Source organism: Erpetoichthys calabaricus, chromosome 5 (assembly GCF_900747795.2).
Source record: "Erpetoichthys calabaricus chromosome 5, fErpCal1.3, whole genome shotgun sequence".
Classification (NCBI taxonomy): domain Eukaryota; kingdom Metazoa; phylum Chordata; class Cladistia; order Polypteriformes; family Polypteridae; genus Erpetoichthys; species Erpetoichthys calabaricus.
Window position 1 is genome coordinate 22989319 of NC_041398.2, and position 11584 is coordinate 23000902.

Genomic DNA, 11584 nt, shown 5'->3' on the forward strand with positions numbered 1-11584 from the left:
GACCACCCCTGGGTTAAAGTAAGTGTGAAAAAAACTTTTAGAATGTTTTATGTGTTGTTTTTTAATGGTTTGAAATGTTTTATGCATGAATCACAAAACCGGAAATTCCAAAGGGAAGCCATGGAACAGTCATGGAGTTCACATGGAAAACGGGAGAGAAAAAAACAACTAATTTGTTTTAATTGAATAAAGCGATTAGCACAAAAAAAAAAAAAAAAAAAAAAGGTGGTTCTCCCAGGGCGAGGCTCATCCATTGCACTCCGGGTGTGCTGACCCCTGCGATTTCCCCAAATGCGGGAAACTCGACTGCATAATTTGTGGTAGTGGGGGACTGCGTTCGCGCTCTCCCCTGATAACTTTGGTTTAAAAGACAGACTGAAAAAGCTTTTTATCTTTTCGTTGTGGAGTGGAAACTGGTTGTTTGGGTGAAAATGAAGCAGGAGCCGCAGAGACAACAGCAGAAGTGGGACATCAAAGTGATAGTAATACTAATAATACATTTTATTTATATAGCGCCTTTCCCATGAGCAAGGTACTTAAACCTGTGATAAATACAGAAGATCCTAAAGATTATTTATTTATTTAAAGGAAACCCCCCCCAAAAAATATTGATAAAAAAATATTCATTTTAATTGATTAATTAATTAATTAATTAATTAATTAATTAATAAATAATTTAGTTATTGAATTTATATAAAGGAAACTCCCCCCTATAAAAAAAAAATGATAAGAAATTGATTGATTATTTATTTATTTATTTCTACCTACCCACATGTGTACCATTACTGCATTATTAATATTTTTAAGTTCTCTCACCTCCTTTGACAGCAGCATGGAACAGTGAGTGATGTGAAGAGAATAAAGTGGAGAGAAGTGGAACTGAGTGCACTTTCTTTCTTTCATCCATCCATCCTTTTTGTGCAACTTTACTTATTTCAAGCTGCTTTACTTGCTGCCAAGTGCCAACTTTCTGACACGGGTGAAAGGAGGAAAAGAAAAAGACAGCGAAAAGGGTGACCCCTGCTGGCAGAAAGGCAAAAGCTTACAGCACTCGGTATTCCCAGGCGGTCTCCCATCCAAGTACTAACCGAGCCCGACCCTGCTTAGCTTCCGAGATCGGACGAGATCGGGCGTATTCAAGGTGGTATGGCCGTAAACGAAAGCGGCAAGTTTTTCTCTCCCCATATAGGCAAGGTTGGAAGCCCTCTTTACTAAACGACAGCCCAATGTTTTTTTTTTTTATTTATTTTATTTTCTGTTTTATTTCTCCCCTATCTTTCTTCCATTTTTATTCTTTCTTTTGAAATTTTCAGAATGATTTTTGAATTTGAATGTTCTTTATCCTTTATGCTGGACCCCTTCTGTCGGCTCTCTCGCTGTCGCCGACCAAATCCCGCCACCCACGTTTATGTATAGATAGATAGATAGATAGAGAGATAGATAGAGAGATAGAACGTGAGGCATCTTCCAGAAACAGCCGGCAACCTCGTGTCCATCCTAACGTGGAATCCCACAGTGGCATCAAAGGGCAAGCACCGGCTCTCGTCTCGGACGGGTACGCAGCGCTGCCCCGCATCTCCCTTCCCCGAAGGTGCTTTGCTGCTGTGCGCGAGCGCCCACGCCGAGGGGTTCTTTCTCTCTCTCTCTCTCTCTCTCTCTCTCTCTCTCTACGGAAAGCAGGGTCGCCTTCCTCTTTCGCAGATTTGCCTCCAGCCGCCTGTCCACGCTGTTGGGCGGCTGTTTCTCATTCAGCGTCCCGCCCAGTGTCTACCCCTTCTGTTTCTCTTCCAGCCAATAAGCTCCAGAGATGGGTGGCTGGTTTGCATAAGAGCGAAGTGCACCTCGGGTTCTTCTGCCGAAACCTGTCTAATCAAGGAGGTGAGGTCGGTGCAACCCCATCATCCGGGTCACGGAGCACAGGGGCGTCAGGCCAGCTGCTCGCTCGTGCGCATGCGTGCTCTGGAGGCCGATGGAGCCCGAAGCAGGCCGAAGGAGCCCGAAGGACCACGAAGGTTCGAGGACGGCGGGGCACGTCGCCCGCCGGCGAGCGATGAAGCCGCGGAAGAGGGAGGTTGAGCGCCGGGCTGTACAACTCATACTTACCTGGCAGGGGAGATACCATGATCACTAAGGTGGTTCTCCCAGGGCGAGGCTCATCCATTGCACTCCGGGTGTGCTGACCCCTGCGATTTCCCCAAATGCGGGAAACTCGACTGCATAATTTGTGGTAGTGGGGGACTGCGTTCGCGCTCTCCCCTGATAACTTTGGTTTAAAAGACAGACTGAAAAAGCTTTTTATCTTTTCGTTGTGGAGTGGAAACTGGTTGTTTGGGTGAAAATGAAGCAGGAGCCGCAGAGACAACAGCAGAAGTGGGACATCAAAGTGATAGTAATACTAATAATAAATTTTATTTATATAGCGCCTTTCCCATGAGCAAGGTACTTAAACCTGTGATAAATACAGAAGATCCTAAAGATTATTTATTTATTTAAAGGAAACCCCCCCCAAAAAATATTGATAAAAAAATATTCATTTTAATTGATTAATTAATTAATTAATTAATTAATAATTTAGTTATTGAATTTATATAAAGGAAACTCCCCCCTATAAAAAAAAAAATGATAAGAAATTGATTGATTATTTATTTATTTATTTATTTATTTCTACCTACCCACATGTGTACCATTACTGCATTATTAATATTTTTAAGTTCTCTCACCTCCTTTGACAGCAGCATGGAACAGTGAGTGATGTGAAGAGAAAAAAGTGGAGAGAAGTGGAACTGAGTGCACTTTCTTTCTTTCATCCATCCATCCTTTTTGTGCAACTTTACTTATTTCAAGCTGCTTTACTTGCTGCCAAGTGCCAGCTTTCTGACACGGGTGAAAGGAGGAAAAGAAAAAGACAGCGAAAAGGGTGACCCCTGCTGGCAGAAAGGCAAAAGCTTACAGCACTCGGTATTCCCAGGCGGTCTCCCATCCAAGTACTAACCGAGCCCGACCCTGCTTAGCTTCCGAGATCGGACGAGATCGGGCGTATTCAAGGTGGTATGGCCGTAAACGAAAGCGGCAAGTTTTTCTCTCCCCATATAGGCAAGGTTGGAAGCCCTCTTTACTAAACGACAGCCCAATGTTTTTTTTTTTTATTTATTTTATTTTCTGTTTTATTTCTCCCCTATCTTTCTTCCATTTTTATTCTTTCTTTTGAAATTTTCAGAATGATTTTTGAATTTGAATGTTCTTTATCCTTTATGCTGGACCCCTTCTGTCGGCTCTCTCGCTGTCGCCGACCAAATCCCGCCACCCACGTTTATGTATAGATAGATAGATAGATAGATAGATAGAGAGATAGAACGTGAGGCATCTTCCAGAAACAGCCGGCAACCTCGTGTCCATCCTAACGTGGAATCCCACAGTGGCATCAAAGGGCAAGCACCGGCTCTCGTCTCGGACGGGTACGCAGCGCTGCCCCGCATCTCCCTTCCCCGAAGGTGCTTTGCTGCTGTGCGCGAGCGCCCACGCCGAGGGGTTCTCTCTCTCTCTCTCTCTCTCTCTCTCTCTCTACGGAAAGCAGGGTCGCCTTCCTCTTTCGCAGATTTGCCTCCAGCCGCCTGTCCACGCTGTTGGGCGGCTGTTTCTCATTCAGCGTCCCGCCCAGTGTCTACCCCTTCTGTTTCTCTTCCAGCCAATAAGCTCCAGAGATGGGTGGCTGGTTTGCATAAGAGCGAAGTGCACCTCGGGTTCTTCTGCCGAAACCTGTCTAATCAAGGAGGTGAGGTCGGTGCAACCCCATCATCCGGGTCACGGAGCACAGGGGCGTCAGGCCAGCTGCTCGCTCGTGCGCATGCGTGCTCTGGAGGCCGATGGAGCCCGAAGCAGGCCGAAGGAGCCCGAAGGACCACGAAGGTTCGAGGACGGCGGGGCACGTCGCCCGCCGGCGAGCGATGAAGCCGCGGAAGAGGGAGGTTGAGCGCCGGGCTGTACAACTCATACTTACCTGGCAGGGGAGATACCATGATCACTAAGGTGGTTCTCCCAGGGCGAGGCTCATCCATTGCACTCCGGGTGTGCTGACCCCTGCGATTTCCCCAAATGCGGGAAACTCGACTGCATAATTTGTGGTAGTGGGGGACTGCGTTCGCGCTCTCCCCTGATAACTTTGGTTTAAAAGACAGACTGAAAAAGCTTTTTATCTTTTCGTTGTGGAGTGGAAACTGGTTGTTTGGGTGAAAATGAAGCAGGAGCCGCAGAGACAACAGCAGAAGTGGGACATCAAAGTGATAGTAATACTAATAATAAATTTTATTTATATAGCGCCTTTCCCATGAGCAAGGTACTTAAACCTGTGATAAATACAGAAGATCCTAAAGATTATTTATTTATTTAAAGGAAACCCCCCCCAAAAAATATTGATAAAAAAATATTCATTTTAATTGATTAATTAATTAATTAATTAATTAATTAATAATTTAGTTATTGAATTTATATAAAGGAAACTCCCCCCTATAAAAAAAAAAATGATAAGAAATTGATTGATTATTTATTTATTTATTTATTTATTTCTACCTACCCACATGTGTACCATTACTGCATTATTAATATTTTTAAGTTCTCTCACCTCCTTTGACAGCAGCATGGAACAGTGAGTGATGTGAAGAGAATAAAGTGGAGAGAAGTGGAACTGAGTGCACTTTCTTTCTTTCATCCATCCATCCTTTTTGTGCAACTTTACTTATTTCAAGCTGCTTTACTTGCTGCCAAGTGCCAACTTTCTGACACGGGTGAAAGGAGGAAAAGAAAAAGACAGCGAAAAGGGTGACCCCTGCTGGCAGAAAGGCAAAAGCTTACAGCACTCGGTATTCCCAGGCGGTCTCCCATCCAAGTACTAACCGAGCCCGACCCTGCTTAGCTTCCGAGATCGGACGAGATCGGGCGTATTCAAGGTGGTATGGCCGTAAACGAAAGCGGCAAGTTTTTCTCTCCCCATATAGGCAAGGTTGGAAGCCCTCTTTACTAAACGACAGCCCAATGTTTTTTTTTTTTATTTATTTTATTTTCTGTTTTATTTCTCCCCTATCTTTCTTCCATTTTTATTCTTTCTTTTGAAATTTTCAGAATGATTTTTGAATTTGAATGTTCTTTATCCTTTATGCTGGACCCCTTCTGTCGGCTCTCTCGCTGTCGCCGACCAAATCCCGCCACCCACGTTTATGTATAGATAGATAGATAGATAGAGAGATAGAACGTGAGGCATCTTCCAGAAACAGCCGGCAACCTCGTGTCCATCCTAACGTGGAATCCCACAGTGGCATCAAAGGGCAAGCACCGGCTCTCGTCTCGGACGGGTACGCAGCGCTGCCCCGCATCTCCCTTCCCCGAAGGTGCTTTGCTGCTGTGCGCGAGCGCCCACGCCGAGGGGTTCTTTCTCTCTCTCTCTCTCTCTCTCTCTACGGAAAGCAGGGTCGCCTTCCTCTTTCGCAGATTTGCCTCCAGCCGCCTGTCCACGCTGTTGGGCGGCTGTTTCTCATTCAGCGTCCCGCCCAGTGTCTACCCCTTCTGTTTCTCTTCCAGCCAATAAGCTCCAGAGATGGGTGGCTGGTTTGCATAAGAGCGAAGTGCACCTCGGGTTCTTCTGCCGAAACCTGTCTAATCAAGGAGGTGAGGTCGGTGCAACCCCATCATCCGGGTCACGGAGCACAGGGGCGTCAGGCCAGCTGCTCGCTCGTGCGCATGCGTGCTCTGGAGGCCGATGGAGCCCGAAGCAGGCCGAAGGAGCCCGAAGGACCACGAAGGTTCGAGGACGGCGGGGCACGTCGCCCGCCGGCGAGCGATGAAGCCGCGGAAGAGGGAGGTTGAGCGCCGGGCTGTACAACTCATACTTACCTGGCAGGGGAGATACCATCTCTCCTGTTTTGGTATAGGGAACGCCTCACGGCCCCTGGTTTGGTAAGTAGGTTGGCAGGTCCACCACTTTTTCAGCCCTTGGGTGCGCGGCGGTTTAAATTTGCAGGTTGTGTCCGGAGTTTTCTTGGTAGAAGAAGCAGACAAAGAAGCAGACGAAGGAGAGGTCAACTGAGATTTCCATCGATTTGACGAGAGGATCCTACGTTTCGAGGATGGTTCCAGAAGAAGACCGAAAGAATGCTGTGCGGTTCCAGCTAATGAACGAGAAAAAGATGGACAGGAAAACGTTCACCACCACCATTCTGCTTGGAATTCTTGGTTTTCTACCCAGGCAAGTTGATTTTATCTTTGCACTCCCAGATAAACAGACTTTTGAGGTGGTCTTTACGAATAGCATGTTGGTGGAAAGATGTATTAAGGTTTGGAGGGAGAAAAGGGAATCAGAAGTGGTGTTAATAGATATGACAATGCAGTCTCTAGCACAGCGAGAGACGAAATCTATTACTGTCGCCATGCTATCCGAAAAAATAAGAATTGAAGATATTCAACAATGGTTAGGAAGATTTTGTAGAGTGCAGAGAGGGATGGCAGGAAGGGACGAGCATGGAATTAAAACCGGGTATTACAACTTTCAGGTAAAATTGAAAGTTAGTGAGGAAGGAGACCTCAAACACCTACCACCAACTATACAAATTGGTGCTATAAGAGGTATAATTTTCTATAGTGGTCAACCAAAAATGTGTAGAAAATGGAGGAAGGAAAGGCACGTAGCGGCTGACTGTAAACAGGAGAAATGTAAGAATTGTGGAGAGTTGGGTCACCTGACGAGGAATTGTAGAGAGAAAATAATGTGTCACCTGTGTGGGGAAAAAACCCACAGCTTTAGAAGCTGCCCGTTATCATATGCAAACAAGTGTAAAAAGGTTGAGACAATTAGTGTCCAATTACGAAGAGAGGAAGAGGAAGAAGAAGAAGAGGAAGTAAGTGAAGACGAAGGGGGAAATAGTGTTGTGCTGTTTCAAACACCCATTGGAAGTCACGAAAAGCTTAAAAGCTTAATAGAAAGTAGTGAGGTTCCAAGAGAAAATCAGACTGTGGAAGAGATGAATAAGAAGGAAGATGAAGAGAAAGTCTCCTCCCTAGGTAGCAGAGAACAAAAGATGCAAGACAGTTTGGGGAACATCCAGTTGGAACTAGAGGAGATGACCAACATATTATTAAGCTCACCCTTAATACCTACAATAGATAATGACAATGCAGGGATTAGGGACTGGTACCAAATAGTCCAAGAAAGCAGTGAACAAGCTGAGAGAAAGGATAGTGAAGAGGTAACGGCCAGCCCAAAGGCGACCTTCCTAAAAAAAGAATCGGTCGAAGCCTTCTCCAAAATCACCCTGATGAAAGAGCAAAATAAAAAGAGAACACGCACTCAAGAGAGTGACAGAAATAAAAAGAAGAGGCCAGAAGAAGAAGAAAGAAAGAAGACAACAAAATAATCAAAAACCCCATGAGAATCGCTTCAATCAATGTTAGAAGTATCAAGAGGGGAAGCAAAAGGGAAATTGTGTTTAGAGCCCTTCAAGAGACAGAAGCTGACATCATCTGTATTCAAGAATGTGGCCTTCCCTTTCAGAGGTCCTATTCAAAATTTGAAGAAGGGTGGAAAGGAGGGGAAGCCTTCTTTTCTGGCTCAAATGAAAATAAGAGTGCGGGAATAGGGTTTTTAATTAAAAACAAAAACGTTGAAGTATTAAGGTTTGAGATTATTCTCCAGGGAAGAATAGCTACCCTAACTGTTAAAGTAGATGGAGGGAAGCACAACATTGTAAATATATATGCACCTCCACAAATCAACGAGAGAATGGAAGTCTTTCAGAAGTTAAGGACAGAATTGCAAGGGATGGAAGATGTTATAATAGCGGGGGACCTGAACTGCCAAATAGAATCCAAAAGGAAAAGATCCTTGGATAAAACATCCAGGTTCCTAATCAACATGATGAAAGACTTCCAAATAAAAGATAATTATAGAGAGATTGAAAAGGACACGGAAGGATATACATGGAGAGCGGAAGGGGGGAACTGGAGATCAAGAATCGACTACATTTTAAGTAGCGCGAGATATAGAACTAAAAGTTTTCTAATTAAACCGACCTGTTTTTCTGACCATAACATCATTTTATCAGAATGTGAGGGAAGAAACAGGGACAATAGAGGGAAAGGGTTTTGGAAACTAAACGCGCTACTCTTAGAAGACAAGGAAATTAGAACTGAATTTGAAAACAAATACAAACAATGGGAAACCCTAAAAGAAGGGTGTAGGACAAGAGGAGAATGGTGGGACATCATTAAATTTAGGGCCAAGCAATTCTTTCAAAGGAAAGGAAAGGAAAAAAGTAAGAGGGAGAAGGAACAATTAATGTTACTGCAAGAAGAACTGGAGGAAGCATATAGGCTGGAAAATGAAGGGACAGAGACCGGGAGACAGGTGAAGCAGATAAAGTCAGAGATGATGGACATCTACAAAAGAAAGGAAGAGAAACTGAAGTTCCAAAGTAGGGTCCAGCACTTAGAAGAGGACGAGAAGTGCACACGCTTCTTCTTTAAAAAAATAAAACAAAGAACGAAAAAGAGCAGCATCGATTTCCTGAAAGACGAAGAAGGGAATCTACAAAGAGAAGAAACAAAGAAACAGCAGATTGTAGAAACCTTCTTTGGAGAGCTCTACAGCTTCAAAAATAGGGAAATCCAAAAAGAAGAAGTGCTTAACGAGATCGACCGGAACATCACACAACAACAACGGAAAGAAATGGTAGAGGAGTTCAAAATGAGCGAACTTGAAAAAGCAGTGAAGACCATGAAGAAGAACAAGACACCGGGCTCAGACGGTTTAACGGCGGATTTTTATACCACCTTCTGGAATTTAATTAGAGAAGATATATTGGAGATATTCCAAGAAATATTAAGAGGAGAAGAGGGCCCGAAATCATGGAAGAATGGAATCATCACCTTAATCCCAAAAGATGGGGACAAAGCAGAGATCACCAACTGGAGGCCAATAACCCTGTTATGCCAGGACTACAAATTGCTAACTAAGGTCCTGGCAAATCGTTTTAGGGAAGTCCTGGGTGACATTATTCAAGAAGACCAGGTGTGTGCAGTTCCCGGACGGTCCATAAGTGACAACTTGATTTTAGTTAGAGACATTTTAGAGTACGCAAAAGAGCGGAATTTATCGGTAGGACTTTTAAATATTGATATGGAGAAGGCTTTTGATTCCATTAATCATGATTTTTTGTGGGAAACCCTGGAAAGATTTGACATACCCAAACACATCATAAAGGTGATTCAGAAATGCTATCAAGGGATATCAAGTAAAGTGTTGATAAACGGGCATTTAACGAAGGAGATTAACATTGAGAGAGGAGTACGACAAGGATGTCCACTTTCCGCAATTTTATTTGTCCTCGCAATCGAAGGGCTGGCAACAATGATCAGAAACAATCAAGACATCAAGGGGATAGAAATCCCCGGAAGTGAAGGAAAAGAAGCCAAATGTATAATGTACATGGACGACATAACAATTGCGGCAAGAGAAGGAGTATCCGTAGATAACGCACTAGAAACAACGGAGCAATTTTGTAAAGCTGCCGGTACGAAAATAAACTGGAAGAAAACGGAGTGTCGTGTCCAAGGGAAGTGGACAGAGGATACAAATCCCAAAATAAAAACCCATAGACAACCGATAAAGATATTAGGGATCTGGTTTGGGAGTAAGAAGGAAGGGGAAAAAGATTGGAAGAGAACATGCAGATATGTCAACCAAACAACGGGGATGTGGAAATTGAGGAACCTCAGCTATGAGGGGAAAATCCTCCTCCTCAAGTCAATCATCCTGCCAAAATTGATTTTTTGGGCAACAATATATCTACCAAGGAGAGAGATCCTCAAAAAGATAGAAAGACAATGTTTTTATTTCTTTTGGGGGTCAAAATGGGAAAGATTAAAAAGAGAAACCGTTGTGAAAACTAAAATGAAAGGAGGGAAGGATCTTCCTGATTTAAAAAATCTTCTGAAACTCCGCTACACATTTGCGTATATCAGACTAATCAGAGAAAGGAGTGGAAAGGTCGCGGATATGGCCAGATACATGATGGGAGGGGTGCTAAGGAAATATAATTTATATACAACCACCAATAAAAGACCGTATGCCTTTAACGTCGCCAAAATTTACAAACCCATAATTAATTGTTTAGAAACTAACAACTTTGGAAAAGAAAAGGGGAAAGTGTGGACAAACTGGAGATTAGTCATGAAAATGGCCAAAGACAAGAAACCAGCAACATGGATTAAAGAAACATCTAAATTAGAGTCTGAAAAAATATGGGACGTTATATCAAATAATTATCTCCCAAATAATTTGAAGGACATAGCATGGCAGGCCGTACACGATATTCTCCAGACAAATAACAATTTGTTTAAAAGGAAATCGGTGAAAAACCCAAAATGTCCTTACCCAAAATGTAAAGAAATTGAAACTGCCAAGCATGCACTATACGAATGTAGGAAGGCACAAATAGTGTGGAATAAAGTAAGGACAGAAAAAATAGTGGAAGGGCAAATTGACAAAGAAATAGTAATGTTTGGCAGGTCAAAAAAACAAAATGTGAGTAGGGAAAAATGGGTCAAAATAAATTATATAAAAGAGGCGATCTGGGTCAGAAGACAGATATACACAAAGAAAGAGAAACTTCTCCCCATTGCAAGTGTTTTACAGATGGCCAAAGAAAAAATAGAATTCTTCGAATCATCAAGGACCTGAAAAGGAAGACCACCCCTGGGTTAAAGTAAGTGTGAAAAAAACTTTTAGAATGTTTTATGTGTTGTTTTTTAATGGTTTGAAATGTTTTATGCATGAATCACAAAACCGGAAATTCCAAAGGGAAGCCATGGAACAGTCATGGAGTTCACATGGAAAACGGGAGAGAAAAAAACAACTAATTTGTTTTAATTGAATAAAGCAATTAGCACAAAAAAAAAAAAAAAAAAAAAGGTGGTTCTCCCAGGGCGAGGCTCATCCATTGCACTCCGGGTGTGCTGACCCCTGCGATTTCCCCAAATGCGGGAAACTCGACTGCATAATTTGTGGTAGTGGGGGACTGCGTTCGCGCTCTCCCCTGATAACTTTGGTTTAAAAGACAGACTGAAAAAGCTTTTTATCTTTTCGTTGTGGAGTGGAAACTGGTTGTTTGGGTGAAAATGAAGCAGGAGCCGCAGAGACAACAGCAGAAGTGGGACATCAAAGTGATAGTAATACTAATAATAAATTTTATTTATATAGCGCCTTTCCCATGAGCAAGGTACTTAAACCTGTGATAAATACAGAAGATCCTAAAGATTATTTATTTATTTAAAGGAAACCCCCCCCAAAAAATATTGATAAAAAAATATTCATTTTAATTGATTAATTAATTAATTAATTAATTAATAAATAATTTAGTTATTGAATTTATATAAAGGAAACTCCCCCCTATAAAAAAAAAATGATAAGAAATTGATTGATTATTTATTTATTTATTTCTACCTACCCACATGTGTACCATTACTGCATTATTAATATTTTTAAGTTCTCTCACCTCCTTTGACAGCAGCATGGAACAGTGAGTGATGTGAAGAGAATAAG

At 42.6% G+C, this 11584-nt stretch overlaps 1 protein-coding gene, 5 non-coding genes and 2 pseudogenes across 6 annotated transcripts in view; 5 read left to right on the forward strand and 3 right to left on the reverse strand.

The window, feature by feature from the left end:
* The window catches only part of LOC127527749 (zinc finger CCHC domain-containing protein 3), a 227314-nt gene that overhangs the window by 199742 nt on the left and 15988 nt on the right, over positions 1 to 11584 (forward strand). The window lies entirely within an intron of this gene.
* On the forward strand, positions 215 to 352 carry LOC127528062 (uncharacterized; annotated as a pseudogene).
* On the reverse strand, positions 1040 to 1158 carry LOC114643207 (5S ribosomal RNA). The gene has a single exon (XR_003714711.1). It is a non-coding gene; the product is annotated as a 5S ribosomal RNA (ribosomal RNA).
* LOC127528051 (U1 spliceosomal RNA) lies at positions 2096 to 2259 on the forward strand. The gene has a single exon (XR_007935201.1). It is a non-coding gene; the product is annotated as a U1 spliceosomal RNA (small nuclear RNA).
* LOC114643208 (5S ribosomal RNA) lies at positions 2944 to 3062 on the reverse strand. The gene has a single exon (XR_003714712.1). It is a non-coding gene; the product is annotated as a 5S ribosomal RNA (ribosomal RNA).
* On the forward strand, positions 3990 to 4153 carry LOC127528052 (U1 spliceosomal RNA). Its single transcript, XR_007935202.1, has one exon. It is a non-coding gene; the product is annotated as a U1 spliceosomal RNA (small nuclear RNA).
* On the reverse strand, positions 4842 to 4960 carry LOC127528055 (5S ribosomal RNA). Its single transcript, XR_007935205.1, has one exon. It is a non-coding gene; the product is annotated as a 5S ribosomal RNA (ribosomal RNA).
* Positions 10944 to 11081, forward strand: LOC127528065 (uncharacterized; annotated as a pseudogene).